At 39.3% G+C, this 18,076-nt stretch overlaps 1 protein-coding gene across 6 annotated transcripts in view; it reads right to left on the bottom strand.

Annotated features, from left to right (window-relative positions):
* Pde6 (phosphodiesterase 6) overlaps positions 1–17,886 on the bottom strand; it is a 388,896-nt gene extending 371,010 nt beyond the window's left edge. For 2 of the 6 annotated variants that reach the window (XM_065222468.1, XM_065222470.1), the window contains exon 1: positions 5,700–5,990. The gene's annotated coding sequence lies outside the window, so the exon portion shown is untranslated. Of the gene's footprint in view, positions 1–5,215; positions 5,495–5,699; positions 5,991–17,765 lie in introns of those variants that run through there. The other 4 variants (XM_065222467.1, XM_065222466.1, XM_065222465.1 and 1 more) reach the window with 4 other exon arrangements.
* Positions 17,887–18,076: the final 190 nt, after the last annotated feature.

The following is an 18,076-nucleotide window of genomic DNA, read 5'->3' as shown; positions in this document are numbered from 1 at the left end:
AATCGTCACAGCCGGATATTTTCGATGGAAGAAGCAACAATCTAGCATCTAATTCGAAGAAGACGTCAGGAAACATTTCTGGATCAACAATAGAATAGGGCCCATCAGCATTTGTAAACAAACCGTTCCAAAGCCTCACAAATCGAAGGCCGCTCACAAAAACCAACACCAACATCTTGTAGGTAGAAGTTTCCCCTATCCGATGATGGTGTTGGTTTGTGTGGGTGGCCTTCGCTTTGTGAGTAAACGGTTTGTTTACAAATGCTGATGGGCTCTTTTATATTGTTGATCCAGATTTGTGAAGCCGAGTTATTTACGAAAGAGAGTGTCGATGAAGAGAATCGATCAATGTAGATAGGACCTATTGAAAAGTGACGCGAGATTTGTTTTCCGTACTGAGCTCCAATGCTACAGACGCCAGGGAGGCAGCTCCCAGAGATGTTATGCCTAAGAACATGCCGGTGGCGCCGACTGAGATTGGACCCAGGCCTGCTGGGGTGAGAGGTAATCACGCTAACCACAGACGCCTATCACGGCGAATGAGAACGACCCTAATTTGAGTTTAGTTATCTCAGAAATAAGAAATAAAGTGCAGGAACTCAGCGATGAGTAAATTTGTCTCATGTTTTCCCAGGTTTTTCCGGGATTTTCCAGGGAAAAATTCCCGAATTTGAGAAAAGTAAAGATTGGATTCACTCAGTCTATTGGCACTACTCCGAGACTGAATAAAATTTTCGTCAATTTCCTCATTTTCTGGCAGATTTTTTCGGTTTTTCACACGAAATCATGAGGCAAATTTACTCATCGCTGAGTTCCTACACTTTTGGCGATTATGAATGAACTAAACTCAAATTTGGGTCGTTCTCATTCGCCGTGTACGCAAAAAGAAAAAAGCCAGTGTTGCTACTTGATAGCAAACTACTCATAATGGGAGAAGTATTTGTAGCTTTTATACCACATCATTCTGCTTTAACCTAAAAAATATAAAGCAGCGCTGCTGTCTGGTATCAGCTCATTTTCGCTTCGGACGGCGTGGTCAGCAATAGCACCAGTAGGTCGTGGCTGGTCGTGGCAAAGGAGGTGCCAATCGTCATCGCACATTCTTCGAGATAACCACCATCCGTCGTCTGGCTCGCCGTGGCAGTGTCTGATGTATCTCCGGTCTGATCTACGAGGTGTGCTGAAGGTGTTCGTGGAAAATGAGGTCCGTGATGCTGTCACCTACTCTAAACACGCCAAACGTAAGTGGCCATGGATGTCCTCTTCAATAAAACGGCCCTTTTCAGGGCCATCAAGCTTACATCAGTAAAGAGTTGGAATAGAATTTATCTGTGCTTGTTTGTCCATATTCAGAACCACAAGCCCCCAACGACCACACAAACTTGCAAGCAGGGGTGCAATTGATTTGGATTGATTCTCGTAATCAACTTTCTTTTTGAAAAAGATTACTACAAATTTGGATCGCCTACAATTCAAAAACGGAAAGAGTTGAGATAATAGATATTTCAGGCATAACATTTGATAACGGCACAAAAGCATTTGTAAACAAACCTTCTAAGGCCCTTTACACGCGAACCAAAGTACGCCTACGCAAACCAACAACATCAGCGCATAGGGGCAACTATCACCTTTCCGAAAGTGGTATTGGTTTGCGTGGGCGTACTTTAGGTCGCGTGTAAAGGGCCTTAGAATGTTTGTTTACAAATGCTTTTGTGCCGTTATCAAATGTTATGCCTGATCTGATCAATTGAAAGAACTTAATGCTCTTCACATTTATTCCGTCCACTAGCGGTCCTACGCCAAGCTTCCGTTCGTGCCCCTAGGCACAGACCCTTCTACTTTTTTTGGATCATTAGAACATCCCCCAAGTGCTCTTTCTTCCGGAATTATGTCCTTGTTTCCTTCGACTGTTTCGTTAGCACTCTGGCTTCCGACTTCCTCCAGAATTTTTGTCCAATCTACCTTAGGAAGTTTCTGCCAGCGTCTCCAGGAAGTTTCTTCCGTTTTCTCCAGGAAGTTCAATTAAACTTCTCCCAGAACTTTTTTTCTAGTTCTGGAATTTTGTCCATTTGATTTTTTTTTTACTTCTATTGGTAAGTTTTTTGAGCTTCTTCTGGAAATTGCTACTTCTGGAATTTATTTCCGGTTTCCGATACTTTGAACGTGAAAGTTTCTTTAAATTTTCGCCAGAAGTTTCTCAATTTATGCCTTGAAAGTTCCACGGATGTTTTTCCGACTTCTCTCAGAACTTTCCTCAAATTTCCTCCAGGAGAGCTTCTTTCTTCTTTCTCTGGATGTTGTTTTCAGTCGCTTTCAAAAACGGCAAAAATATAAAATTAATTAAAATAGTAAATACCGATAAATACCGATTTTTTAAAACCATTGATACCGATAAGCTTTAAAACATTCTGGCAACGCTGCTCCATTCACAACCGTGTCAGTGTTGTCATGACGGTAGTAGCGATGGTCTTTATGTACCAGAAGCTCTGTGACTTGATGTTTGTTCGGAAGGATCAGTGGATGACGCGCGTTGTAAGAAACGTCCTTGGCGGCTCCGATTTGTCCCTGTAGTTTTACGAAGTTCCCAGAAGTTAAAGAAAAATCCTGGTAGAGCCTGTATTAAATATCGATATAATATAATTTATCAAAATTGCTTCTTCTAGTTCAGAACGTAAGAAAAGTGGTCAACTTAACTTTAAAATAGATTAGTAACATCGAACTTGACAAGCTTGACAAAATACCGGTGCAAAAAAAACACCAAATGGGGGGGGGGGGCCTGGCCCCCTTGGCATCCCCAGTAGCTACTTAAATGCAATTGATCTGAAGGATTTCAAGCGGAAATTAAATTTGGCAGCCAAACAAGTGGGAACAGGGCTCGTGCAAAAGATGATGGGCCTTCTACGAAGAAAAGTTCGAGCAATGGACTATGATGCGAAGGAAGACTAAAAAAAAATGATCTTACAATAAGCATAATACCTACTAATTTACAGCTGTTACATTCAACTATGAAAATAAAACGCATTTTTAAACCCCAACAAGATTTTCAGGTCCGAATTTTTTAGTGTTCAAAAATGGACGCTTTTATCTGCAAAACCCATTCCCTTATTTTTTTATTTTTTGTGTGTTTTCGCCGCTTTTTTACAGAGACTTTAAGAAACTCTTAAATTTTGCATGATTAACATGATATTTTTGTGGACTCAGAAAAAATATATATGAGCTAGATGATTTTAACCAGGCGGCCGAGACGTTTGTTTTCTTTGTCGCGTTTGAAAATTTGGAAAAATTTAAAATTTATAATTTATGTGAGATAGTTTGTCTCGTAATTGGAGCACATTTTCCGCGATTCGAAATTCCAGTGATGACCTGTATTATATTTATACTTGGGTGCTGATCCGGTCAACAACTACCATAGATGGACCTGGGTTGCCACCAAAGCCGAGATTCTCTTCTTCTTGCTCTCCTTTTCAAGCTTATTGCTTAGCGCATATTAGCTTATTGCGTGCTCTCAACTTAGTATTTTAAATGCACTTCCACAGTTATTAATTGAGAGCTTCCGATGCCAATACCAATGCATGAATTTGTATATTGTTGCCACACAATGATATTTTATGTCCAGGGAAGTCGAGAAAATTTCCAACCTGAAAGATTCCCTCGACCGGATCGGGAATCGAACCCGCCACCTCCGGCTTGGTAATACCGTGCCTTTACTGACTACACTATGAGGCCCCCAAGCCGAGATTCAAGAAGTTATTTTCACGAGCAGCTCAATTCCTGGTGCAAATGGCCAATCATCAGCAACGGAAGATCTTCCATTCGGAACACCGCGAGTGCACGTACATCGGTGAGATCCTTCCATTACACTGTATTTTATATACCATTCATTACATTGCATATTACTGTTACATTCACTCATAACCTAGCTCGGAGCGTTTGTTACGGTATGTCCACGCATCCTTCCACCTCTTAAGATTCACGAAATGCATCGCTGTTTAGCTATACCATGCAAGCACCATATTTGACGCGTTCCTAATGATGAGGCACTCGTCTATTTTGACAAGATATTTTTTTAAACCTTGTAACACCATCATCCTTATAGCACAGAAACTAATATTTGCAGAAGTAACATTTCAAAAATAATTATTTAAAATAGTCGAACATTATGGAGTGCTTCGATTTAGGAACTGCTTCGAATATAGTGCCTCCACGGTTTATTTGAACTCGAATCCTTTCACAGAATCATCTTTGCGGCAAATGCAACGCAGTAGGCCTGGCCGTTTTGTTGTTTGTGTCATATCTCAGATATGCTGCAAACATCAATGTTGACAAGAAAAATGATTAGGTCTTATCTAACATAATGATTTTCCAGGATGCTTTCTTGTACTGGCTGCGATTGAATTAGATTAGATTAGATTAGATTAAATGAGCTAAATGGTTTTGACCAGCTTGTTGGTGTATACATTCTGTATTGGATAACAACAACAACAACAAAAACAAGCAGGAAGTGAAAAAGGTGCTTGACTTCCTTCCAAATGGTGGAAATAGAACGAAAGCGAAAAAAAAAATACCCAGAAACTGTAGCCACTTGTGTTCAAGTATTGGAGTGATAAATATTATTAAGTTTAGAATTAAGGGATGGAGAAACGAAGAAAATAAATGAAAAAAAGAAGGCCAAGCAATGGAAAACATAAAAGGAAGAGATGAAGTAGAATAATTTCATTAATTCTAATTAATTGTAAATTTATTCAAAATAATTCGGCCCCTTGGAATTTTTATAATGACATGAAAAAAGCGAAGCGAATAAAGGATCGCGATGAAGTGATTATACACAATCAGGTCTTTACACTTGGCTCAGGAAAAGTGGTTGTACAGCATTTAATGGTGCATTTCAGAAATAGATATAAGGATTTTGGGAGAACAGAATTTCTATTGCAAATGCATTGTGCATTTAAATATTTAAAAGTTTCTTTCTCCATTTATCTGCAGAATTCCTCCACGGATGTAATTTTAAGCTACCACTAAACTTGAATACCAACCGAACAACAAAGATAATCCCTTCCACTTCCACGCTGACTAATTGCGCTCAGTAATCGATACACGATAATGATTTATTTAGGAAACACAAACAGCTAAAGGAACTTTTCCTCTATCCCTCCCTTATATGTTATATGGACGATTATAAAACATTCAAATTAACATTAATCTTTCAACTGCTTACGTTTATTTCGGTTGGCTCCGACCTCAGCCATAGACTGGCAACGCTCCGCTGGTTCTGTTTCCGGATGCCTCGTTGTTTGTTTGTTGTGTCGTCCCACGCTTCAAGTTTGGTTGTCTGTGTCGTTCGAAAGAAAAACTGCGGGACCAGACTTTTTACTCAAACCACACTTTTCAGCCACTCTGTTGTTTTTCACCAACTCCGCGCAAACAAAAAAAAAAGCAAACGGTTTCACTTTTCTTTCAAACTGGCACAAAGTTAACTTGGCACTTTTCTTCCATCCTTCAGTGAAAACAAAAAAAAAAATAACAGTGTATCCTTTCAAATTGATAGCGTTTGCGCCACTTGTCAACTTTTTCCAAGTCTCAACAAACAGAATGGTAACTTTTTCCCAAGAAGAAAATTTTCACCTGGAGCTTATCTTCCCACACAATTGACGCGCTAAGTCCAACCCCGAATCAATTCAACAATCAAATTCTTCTATTACCTTCACCAAAACCAACGATCCGTGATTTTTCTTCACTATTCACCTTTCCGAACTGCCGACGAAAAAAACAAGCACCTCACAATTACATGAACAAATAGTGTAATCACCAAACTTCGAAATCCAATAACCCAAATCGTACCCGGAGCTCACGCACAAAGACTAGATTTTTTTTTTCAACCCCCACAGGAAAAACCCCACACACCACACTCTTCCGATGAATCCACCAAACGGTGCTAGGGTGTAAAACTGCAGCACTAAACCCCGGGAGCAAACTCGACAAGGACATCCATTCGGCACCGAAACTGAACTGCTTCTAAACCTCCAAAATGTGTGTAACGAGACGACGCCGACTTCGACGACCGACCGACCGACCGACGCTGCTCCCGAAGTTCTGACAACAGTCACTACTCTGCGTGTGTCAACCAGGATAAAAATGAAAAAAAAAAACAGACAAAAACGCGGACGAGAGGGTGGCTGTTCTAGCGTTCGTAGCTGTGTGGAGCTATTTTTCGTGTCGGGCGGCTTCGTTGTGGGCAACCCACCAACAGATCATCAAGCTGATAAGCTTCCATCACCCACCGATTACGCTGCTCGCATCCCTCCCATGACTCTCTCAGCAGAGTTCGCTCTTTCTCTCGTTCATTACTACACAGCCTGCTGCATACCATCAAAGCGGTTGTTTTCGTTTTGAGCACGTTTGAGAACGTTTTCGCCTTTTGGATCGGCGTGTGTAGCAAACAAACAAAAACGGAGGAGCCGGATGGTGGGTGGCAATGGAATATTGCTTCGGGATTGCCATATAGAGGAGGCGCCTGGTATTTCAGTACTTTTTTTTAATTTTTAACATCGAATCCGGCAGATGCCGCACTGCTAGTTAAAGGAGTTTTGTGGAATAAAATGTATACATTTTGTTCTGTACACGAATAGCAGTATGATTAAATGAGTTTACTTTACTTTCCCGATTAGAAAAACGCGAGTAAGTTTACTTCAATGAATTCTATATGGAACAAAAAGCAGATATTGATGTTTTAATAAAAGTCTGTTTTCCAGATGCTCGCCCTCTGGTGGTGAGTACTGTCAGATGCAGTACGAAGCATTCGATTCGGAACGTCCTTGTGTGGCCCGTGCGTGTGGCAGTGTGTGCATGGGCATGCTTCAGAACAATCCAACTCTTTTTGTTGTATTTGTGAGTGACATAATCAAAATCTGAGTGCCGAGTGAAATAGTATGATTGTGTGATTGAAATTTATATCAATATTTTATTTCAAAATTCCTGGCAGTATTTTGAAATCCGTTTGCGGTAATATGTTGCAACTGAAACGAACCTGTTGGCAGTGTTCGGTAAACCACGAAGATATTGGTCAATGCTGAATACGTATTCTAATGGCGAACGTTATAGTTTATTTCACAGATAAATATTGAATAAATTAAGTGTGAAATTGTGCTTGTGCCACGGTAAAATTGATCCTACGCGTGCCCCGTAGTGATCATTTAGTGGATAAGTAGGAGAACAGTTGCTGCTGCAGCTGGTTCTTGTTCAATTTTGTGTTTTTTTTTTGTAAGCTACGGCATTGTAAATTTCTGCTTTCGTTCGTGTTAACTTGTGTCTCTGTAGTGTTATTGTAATTGTAATATATGTAATTTGGAGATTTTGGTAAGTGATTTGCCAGTTATCTGTGTGTGTAAGTGTGCTAGTGTCCCAAGTAACACATAAAACATCTTTTTGAAAAATAATTAGAATGGCTTGTTATATAAATGTATTATAAGTGATGCAGAAAACATCCCACGTTATATATGAGGTTTATAGATGTTTTCTTCATACTTGCTAGATTCAACATTTTCCAAAATAGTTTTCTTTTGCTTTTATGTTTAAATGCTATTTAAACGTGCATCTTACTGTTTTAATACCACTATAAAACTTGTCGTGTACAAAATCAATCTTAGTTGAAGTTATAAAGTTCTTGAAGAGATTCTGAACTTTCCAGATTGACGTAAACATTGACGGCGCCATTGAGTCGGACTGTCTCTTCACGCAGTGATTGACAGTTTCTTATGAGGTATTCGGAGGTTTGTTATAAAGAAAGTTGAAAACACTTGTTTATGACATCTCATAAATTAATAGAACTGAAAATGTGCAGGTTGTCTTATAAGCAGTTGAAAATACTTTAAAATAACACTCTGGCAATTAGATGTACGCTTTGCTGCTATCAAAACATCTTTATGACGGATCGAAAGCGTGTTGAACGAGAATATAATTTTCATGCCATTGGCAAGAACATGATAGATACTTATAACACACCTCGCATCAAGCGGAGTTGGTCTAGTTAGGAAGTAATAAGTCTACCACGCCAAGGACCAGTGATCGAATCCCATGTTCAAGTTTTTTTTATTGTTTTTTTTTTGCCGCTGGTTTTTATGATGTTTCCCAAACATGTTATAAGACTAGTATTTAGTTGTATAAGCTCCGTGTCTTGCACTTTTTAGGTTATATAAATGTATTAAATGACGTATATTACAGCATTATTGATTCCTTACGTAAGTCATTAAAAAGTATATTCAACTTCTTTATGACAAGCCGTGTTGCTTGGGGTATTTCATTGCAAATTCACTTACGCGGACTCAGGCAAAGCTTATCACGGACAATGCAAATGTGCTGTTCAAGTGTGATAATTGTCTATCAGATCAGACGAGCAGAATGATGTGATCTCGCGCGTCAAAAGGATAGAGGAAGAGATGAAGAATGTATTTCAACTCTCGAACTCGATCACTGGCATGCGAGATCACATGTGAAATTTTGTTGTTAGCGGAATGCTTAAATAAAACAGTAAACACGACTACAATGTGCAGTCTTCATTAGTGTCATTCCCACTAAAGACCTTATCAAAATCTAACCCCCTTAAGTACTCAACCCCTAGGTAAAAAAGTCAAGATCATAGGTATAAAAATGAAACTACAATGTGTTGAATCGGAACCTACCTAACTAATAAAAACCAAAGATGTAAGTAAACTAAAGTAGAAAAATCTATACAACTCTCACATTGCTGCTCAGATAGACATCGCGTTAAAGAACGGGATGGTAAACATTAGCCGAAATGTAAATGGTATTGAAAAATTAATTTGTGATAAATTGGACAATATGAAAACCTCATTTTTTCAAATTACTGCAGAGAAACAATTAGCTGTTATGAATGACCAGCGCAGTGTATCTAGGAGGGTTCAGTTGCAATCGGACCAAAATACCAGACGCAAAAAACCTAGGGGCATCCCACTCTAAACTTTGTATTTCTCGCGTTCTACACAGAAACTCCTTACTGTTATCTAAGATACCTAGAAATACTTAAAAATACTTAAGAAATATTTAGCGTTAGTTGCTATACGGGTTGCTATACAAATTTAATTTGTTTGTTTATCTAATATCGTCTAGCATTTTTCAGCGGATATTTTTAATGTAGGTACCCATTCTTTGCAAGAAATTCAATCATTATAATGCCTTACATGAAGTGACGGAATGTTATCCCGATTATGGCTTCTATTTAAAGAACAAATTGAATTATGCCACGCTGCAAGCACTCAAACATTTCACGTTATGGTCTAACTCTGTCTAGGTGAAAATTAGGCTATTGCCAGTGTGACACTAACTGAAGTAATTTAGGCTGATCGGAGCTGAATTTGAAGTTGTGAAGGCTTTCCACACCATTCGCACCTTACTTTAGCATCCCGAGAATCACATCTCATAGCTTCCCGCCGAATGTGTTTATCTAAAAGTGGAGAATAATTTCTAGTATTTGGAACCTTCGACGCTCTTATTCTAAACCATCGATTTTCAAAATGGAGTTCGCGAACCCCCAATGAACGAAAAGCACATAAAAGGAATTAGGCGATGTAGACCGAGCTGATCGGTGAGGCAACGTTGATAATCGATGTTCTAAACTATTATCAAGTCTACATAAGATCGAAACGGCACATCCCCTTTTTTATAATGTTGGAATGGTTCAATTACTGCTTCTATAAGCCCTAGGTTTTCAAATCGTGTACCGTGTATATGAGACCAGTGAGCATGCTCCAGGTGTCTGAAAATACTGCTGTAAGCTTTCAGAAACGGTTGTGGTATGTTAAAATATTAATTATAAAATTTATATTTGCAAAATACAAACAAGCTAATGAAGTGTTCTTTTTATTGTAAGAATTGCATAAATTATTATTTCACAATATTAAAATGTATTTCCCCCCTTGACAAACTTGGCAGACTTCTTATTCATCGAGTCACCTGGTTGCCTCTATAGAACATAAAGGTAATGAAGCGAATGTTTTGCGATCCTCAATCATCATCCGAAACCTAAAAGCACGAAATCTATGTAGAGTTTTAAAAAAATCATTGAATCCTAGTATGATAGTAGGATCTTAACTTTCTCACCAGTACGGCATAATCCAGCAATGTCTTCTTCTTCTTCTTCGCATTTCAAGCTTATTGCATATCGCAAATTAGCTTATTGCGTGCTCTCAACTTAGTGTTCTAAATGCACTTCCACAGTTATTAATTGAGAGCTTTCGATGCCTTAACCATTTTTGCATTGGTATAATTGTGTGGCTAGTCCAATCATACTTCTATGCCCAGGGAAGTCGAGAAATTTTCCAACGAGAAAAATTCCTAGAACGGACCGGGAATTGAACCCATCCACCTCCAGCATGATCTTGCTTTGTAGCTGCGCGTTTACCGACTGAGCTAAGGGAGGCCCCAGCAATCCAGCAATGTATGCTCCTCAAATAGTGGCACTATGGGGAGGTCCACCATCCCAACGAATAGTTCCTGCTGCAGCATCTGTAAATGGTACGTTTCACTATCGTGGTTCACTAGCAAATGAGCAGCATAGCTTCGGTTTATTTGATCTGCTTGAGCATTGTCTAGAACTCATACAATTTTCAGGCGAAATAATATGAAGGAAACTCTTGGTCGAAGACCTTGGTGATTTAATTGGACAGGTCAGAATAATTCCAGTTTCACGTCCTTTAATGCCTACGGAATCTTAATGTTTGGTAACGCATGGAACAGTCAGTTAGAATAAATCAGCAGTTCGAATCGGATGATTGAAAACAGTCCAATGAATATTCTGCCTGGTAAGCTGATTTTTTTTACTTTGTTACACTATTTCATAGAAGAAATTAAAATACTTACCCATTAATTGACATGATATATATATGTATAATTTAAATTAAACATGGTAAAATTAGTATCAATTCCACTAAATTCGAGACAAAAACTCATAAATCGTCCAAGTTAAAACAACAAGTGGAAAATTGACATCCGCCGCCATTTTTGAATCCAAGATGGCGGACCAAAATCCAATATGGCGGCCCCCGGACAGGGAGTATTCATCTAAACCCATGCAATATGGGTATCTACGGAAGGCGGTCGATGAGTGGAAGTGAAAAACTTACATCCGCCGCCATTTTGGAATCCAAGATGGTGGACAAAAATCCAATATGGCGGCCCCCGGACAATCGTTGAAGTTCTTCGAAGTTTTGCGGCTTGATTGTAGTTTCCTGCATGAGTAGGATCCCAGGAACTTGAACAGCAGGATTTATTGTCTTGCTGTGAAAACAAAATGTGACAGCTTGTGTGTCGTTAACGATCCTACGGAACGACCTCTTGGAGTAGCTGGAGATTATAATAAATTTGGTCCAAAGACTGACCAAGAGATACATCATCTGCGAATGGTCGTAGCAGAAAACCGTGAAACCCAGAACAATTCCTTCAAAACTTCAGTTTTTGATTACTTAACAACTTGATTTTTCGTTGATGTTCAATTTGATTAATGTTATTGAATTATATTGCAAATAAATGTAACTATACAAGAAAATATGCATAAATGTCCCTTTTCATTCCACAGTAAATCACGAATAATTTTTTTAACGGCTCAAATGAGGTTAAAGTGTGTTCGGCAAAGTTTTTGCACGTAATATTTCCCTTTTTTCGGTAGAATTTGATTGATAATAGCGCTATGTTTGATCCCCACTTTTGATGATTGAATGCAGCAATTTACCAAAAAAAATAACATTTTAGAGAATTTGAAAAATTTTAACTAACAAATTGGACACAGAACATGCCGCAGCAATTTTTTTTCTTTTAGTTTGGACTTTTGGAAATATGCAAAAAATATAAAAGGGTGAGGTTTCACTAAAATTTAAAGAACTAAAAATATTTATTGAAAAAATCTACTTTTTTTCAAAAATCTCGTCGGAGCGACCTCTAAACAACATTTTAAATTTTACTCAGTCTATGAGTTTTAGTTTTCAAGAATATGAGTGAACTAATCTCAACTTTAAGTCGACCTCATTTGTCGTGTATTTTTTTTTTGATTTGTTTTTTTTTCCGTCGATCTTGTTTTCCGTGCTGAGCACCAATGCTACTGACGTGCCAGGAAGGCAGCTCCCACACCTGGACCCTACCTATCGACCCATCAGCTCATGAACCGGGGACCAACGGCTTTACTTCCCATCCGAAGGAAGGCGTGATCAGAGATGTTATGCCTCAGAACATCCCGGCGGCGCCGACTGGGATTGAACCCAGGCCTGCTGGGGTGAGAGGTAATCATGCTTACCACTACACCACCGGCGCCGTTTCATTTGTCGTGTTATCGTAATTTATCTTTTTATTAATTGCTTTTAACGTATACGGTGTAAATGGATGCATTCTCAACTACAATAAGGTTCAATTCGTTAAAAGTAGGCCTTTTTTGCTCGAACATGACTTTAACTGACATGTCAAATTTCTGCTAATTTTATGGAGTCCAAATACAGACATTTCTAAAATTTACAGACATTTTTCGCAGACTTCTGAAAAAAAAATCTGGCATCCCTGGTGAGCTCAATCTAGAAGAAATTCAATCACCGGAGCAAAAATACTTACACCCAAAATCGTCGTTTTCATCGCCTAACGGGCAGTCTTGACTCAATTCATTTTCTTTTCACAAGCTAGTACAGTTTGGTTTGGTGTGTGAATACGGGCGGTGGAATGAATACTGCGTGAACTTTCCATACACTAAGCAATCATAGTCGTTGAAAAGTTTGATGATTGTAGTGCATGCTTACAGAGGTTCTTCTACAGGTGAATATAGATCGCTCCAATAATGCTGCGAGTTGGCAATCAGCAAGTCGAAGTTCGAATTTCAAAAACTGACTTTTTTTTAGTTCTTGCGTCAATTTTTATTATAGTCTATTAGGTCTTATATGACTACAGCTTCAACAAATACTGCCGGGTAACTAGCATAGTAGCATGAAAGCCCTGAACTATGTCACAAGGCCTGAATATTACTGAGTATTGAAGTACAAATTTCAAATATGCTGTAAGCTAGTGTAATAAGTGTTTGGAAAATCATTCTCTAAATCTCATTCATAGAGCTGAAAGAATAAACTTGTGCACAAATCTACAAACCAAAACTCACGCTTGAGATTCTCGTGCATCTCCAATTTTCACGTACTTACACTCACATCAGCAAAAATTCAGTTCAAGGAAAGACTCGTAAAAACGCTTCAATTGTCAATTGAAAGCATGGTCATGAAGATTTCTTCAGTTTTCCATCGAATAACGCAAACATAAACGAACAATTGAAAATGCCAAAATATAAAGCAATGACCGATAATCTCATCGCTAATTATTGCGCACTTGAATTGCACAAGACAAAACTCGTAGGTAAATAAACTCATGCATAAGTTTCATGAATATCTCCGAAATTCCGTGAAATTTTCTGAGCTTCTGTGAACTTCTTTAAAAATCCCTGAAGTTCTCCTAAGTTCCGTGATTTTTTTTTAAGCTCCGTTAAATTCTACGACGTACCGTAAAATTTTCCACAGTTCCATTGGCTCCCATTGTAAAAAAAACGGAACATTACTTACCAATACTGGCTGAAGTCACCAATATTCCCATTCTCAAATAAAACATCCAGGACACTCGACCGATTAGACTTACTCCGAATTGAGTAGGATTTCACTAAAATCGTAGAAAGTGGGATTGCTCACTGAGTGTAGGCTGAGTCTTTAATTTCTATACTAGGGGTCACAATCAGAATTCAGACATGTAACGAAAAATCCCAAACACAGACGTAACTATAAAGCGCAAATCGAACACACTAAACATTGCTCATGCACACTAGAGCGAGTTCAATGCTCGATTGACCGCTCACCAGTTCACCAATGAAAGAAAGGAATTTTACTTTCGAGCAAAGGACAGATAAGCGTCGGACACGAGCATGACTGAAAAAGACATTGAGTCTCCGTGAGAGAATAAACTCGCGTAAATCATTCCAGCTCTAAACCTTCCCGCAGACGTCCATTGGTCGCAGGATTATGCATTTCGTTTTAGTTCTCCATCCACTGAAGCAAATACAACAGCAATATCAACAAATAGCGTCAAAATAAAAGGTTATACATTTTTGAGCACGAAAACTACTCCATGATTTTCACGGTGCTATATTCCGCTTGTTTAAAACGTTTATTTGCGTGTGTGAGTACTTCATTCACCATGATAAGCAGTTGAACCTTTTGAAATTTTCAGCACTGAGGTCAACGGAGATGATGAATTTTAATTCTTAATACGTTAAAATTAAGACTATAATTTTCAAAATTTCACTATTGAAAATTGCACGAATATGCAACTGTTGCTATGATAATTAAAATTATCACCGATTGCCTGCGAAAAGCGATTTCCCTAACACAGATTTCAAAGTTGAATTTCATCCGGTCTCACCAACGGTGTTTAACTTTTCAGTCCACAGGGGCAAAGCGCCTGCCAAATCAAGTATTTTTTCGGGAACTTTGACAACTGTTTCTACTTAAACTTATCTTGAACATTTGCTTTTCTGGTAGCCGTGGGAGATGATTGAAATTTGCCTTGACGTATATTTCATCGTTCATTATAACGCAATCAAATTTCTGACACAATCAATTTGCGTGGGAATAATTTGGATTTCACTTATGCGCGAGCAAAATTTTCATACGCTGTTCCTCTGAGCTTTAACGTCATTTTGACAAAATAAAGGCGACATTCTGTACGCATAGACCTACAACATGAGGCGTTTTCAAGTTTTTTTTTAATGTACGATTTGAAAAAAAAATCGCTTAATTTGAGTCGACCAATTTTTGACCGGTCCACCCTTTAATCTGCACCGAGGACAGCCTAAGATGGTGATTTTTGCAAATATATACATATTTTTCAGCACGTTTAGGTAGGGAAGTCTTACCCTACCTGATGGTGATGTTGATTTGCGGGGGCGAGCCTTGACTTTCAAGACATTTTTTTTCGTCTGTTCGGGACCTAACACTACTGCGACCAGTAAATTGATCTATTGTTGTATATCCCGTGTCAGTAGTTTAGTGCATTTAGTCCATCGCTATTGAGAAATGATGAAGTATTCGATTTTTTTACAGTTCCCACTCTTACATTTATCGCAAGGATCCGACTCTAATTGAAAGGTCCCGATATTTATACCCTTCGGAGTGTTGAAACACCCTCCAAAGGCGCGCTCCTTTGTCAGTCAAAATTGGATTCCTTAGCAACAAAATTGAGGTATGACACCGATAATGACCATGCATCAGAACCCTAGTCTTAACCATTTCAAACTAGGGAACAACGAATAGAAAATTAGGAATCACATAGATGAAGACAACTAACTCATTTTTTTCCTTGTTTCAAGATCATCCTCGGTAGATAAAGCTGAGTCTTGTCACTATCAACAAGGCATAAAAAGTAACAAGGACTAAGATGTGTTCCTTGGATTACTGAACAATCCTGTTCCCCTAGTTTGAAGTAGTCAGGACTAGAAATCGGTGGTAGATCTTACATCGCGTGACGTACCACGAAAAGGTGATCTACCCACGTTACGGGGCAAAGACATCATCGATAGGAATCATTGTTTACAAAAGCTGTTACGCCCGTTTGGTGAGACCGTATGGAATTCAACTTTGAAATCTGTGTTAAGGAAACCGCTTTTCGTAGGCAATCGGTGATAATTTTAATTATCATAGCAACAGTTGCAATTTTCAACAGTGACATTCGGGGAAAAAATGATGTAGTCTTAATTTTAACAGATGCGTAGAAATATTTCTGATCGATTGGTCATTACATTATTGAAATAAGTCCAGGGGCAGCTGAGTTATCAACGTTCAAAATCTTTCATAATTTTGTTACATGTTCCATTTTCAGTTTTCACAAACTGTACCCCCATATAGAAATCACAGACGTAGTCCTACGATAAAACCCTCCAAACTTTCCGGAGCTGCACCCAATTGAAAAATATTGGGCAATCGTTAAGCGGAACCTCAAGGAAACTCAGAAAATTCTTGGAAATAAGAAACAGTTCAAAGCAAATTGACGATCAGCTTTCGGAAAATCGGAAGCCTAATCAAATAATTTTCCTGTAGTTTGTAGTAATTGAACTTCAAAAAGAAAGAAAAGTTTGATAATTCATATAATAACAAAATCAGTGTGCACTTAATCATGATTGACCAATTTTTGACCGTTCCACCCTCTAATGAAGAAAGATGGAAATCCGACGAGAAGCTTAATGAATGATTTAAAAAATAGCTTGGGACGACTTAAAAATATAAACATGAATGTTTGATAAAGATTGTTTAAATCTATTTCAAACTAAGCAATTAGCCCACAGTGAGAGAACATCGTTTAGTACCTCGCTAAATGTGAACAGACCACCAGCTTCATCGGCAACCAGAATTATAAGAGCAATCCTCTCTTGCTTCCAGCTCCAAACACTAACCGGCAGTTGACACACCAATACAACCACATGTAGCTGTTTTGTCAACCGAAAAAGGTGTTGTTGTTTTGCATGGCCGGGCGCGTATGGCGCCTCCATTGATTCTGAGAACTGAAAAAAATAAAAGACCGCCTTCGTCGTCGTCGTCTTCTAGAAGCGAAACCTACATAGGACATTGAATATTCAGAAGTTCACCACCACAAAATAACGGTGATAAGAAATACGGTGTCTGACTGCCTAGAAGTTCCTAACAATCGTCGAACTCTTCTCTTGAGAGACTTTCTAGAAGAATTGGTTGCGTAGCTCTTCTGTGGGTCTAGGTGAGAGCGAAGAGAGATGGCTTCGCCGCTATCCTGCACCCTAGCTCAGCAGTAACGGATAGTGGTGTGTGGATAACAAGGCTGCCATGCTGCGCCAGAAGGAGGTGAAAAAGTGACGGTAATGAAAAACGAGTGCCCAGGGAATTCGCTCGTTGGGGCTTTGCGACGTGGGAGCTAAGCGCTTAGCTGTAGACACGAAATTTTGGGGGTGTTCTATCCCAGACGAAATTGTTTGTGGTTACAGGTTTCCTTGTGATGCATTATTGATGGGTTAACTATACGGGTAGTTAGAAGTTCACTATGTACCAGGATGCTCCATCAAAACTTCCACTTTGGACGGCACACGGTAGTTCTTTGCCTTAACAGGAGAACACGGTGGCATTACAAACAAATCAAATCAAATCCAATTCCTACTTTTCACTTTCTTCTGCCCCCAGCCAGCTTTCCCCGAGTGTGCTTATTCTAGTCGCGCTTTTCCTCCAGCAAATGTGACATAATTCCTCCGTCCACGGGTACTTATCGTGATCGCATTCACATACACATGCTTCGGAGCATGTCGCTTCGTTTCTGCCTGAAGGTGACACTCCTCAGCAACGGTAGTGCCGTACCCTTGACATTGAAAACAACTTGGAACCAACTCAAAGTGAACGTTCCGTGAAGAGGTGAAAACTTTCTATTCAACACTCTAGCACACTATTTGTAGAAAATTTTCCACCTTCCATCAATCACACTAGCTCACACCGGTGGGGGGGGGGGGGGGGTTCCCCGCATCAAAAACACATTTTTCTCACTAATCCACCACCAACCCGGGCTAAAGTTTTCTGCTGTAATTTCTTCTCTGTTGCACGCACTCCCGATCCCTTGGCAAGAAACGTGTCTCCAAACTATCGACTAAATGCTAAAAACCCCCAGAAAAACACCTCAACAAAGCACAACCCATCGCCGTCGCCGACGAAAACAACCACCCATCACGCACCTACCCTCTAGAGAGAACACCAGTTTCCTTCCCCCCTACGCTAGGTAGGAAAATCAACTGGAAGAGGGGAGAAACGCGCACAAAACTGTTGCAAACCGTTCTCCAAACGCGTGCTTCAATTCCGGAAAAACGATCCGATGTTCACGACGGTAGCTACGGAACTAAATTCGCTCTCTCCGGGCAACCGGATCCGTAGCTTCCCTGTTTTCTTCTTTTTTTTTCGTTTGAGAGACTCAAGTCGGAATCGTTGCTACGCAAATCTGCGCAGGTAGTGGTGGATTGTTATTGTTTTTGTTTGGGTTACCCAGCTAGACC

This window comes from Ochlerotatus camptorhynchus, unplaced genomic scaffold, assembly GCF_037179485.1.
Source record: "Ochlerotatus camptorhynchus isolate MF236.1 unplaced genomic scaffold, CSIRO-AGI_Acam_v1.1 ptg000170l, whole genome shotgun sequence".
In the NCBI taxonomy this organism is placed as follows: Eukaryota; Metazoa; Arthropoda; class Insecta; order Diptera; family Culicidae; genus Ochlerotatus; species Ochlerotatus camptorhynchus.
The sequence above is the reverse complement of the archived record's forward strand: the minus strand, read 5'-3'. Positions and strand labels throughout refer to the sequence as shown.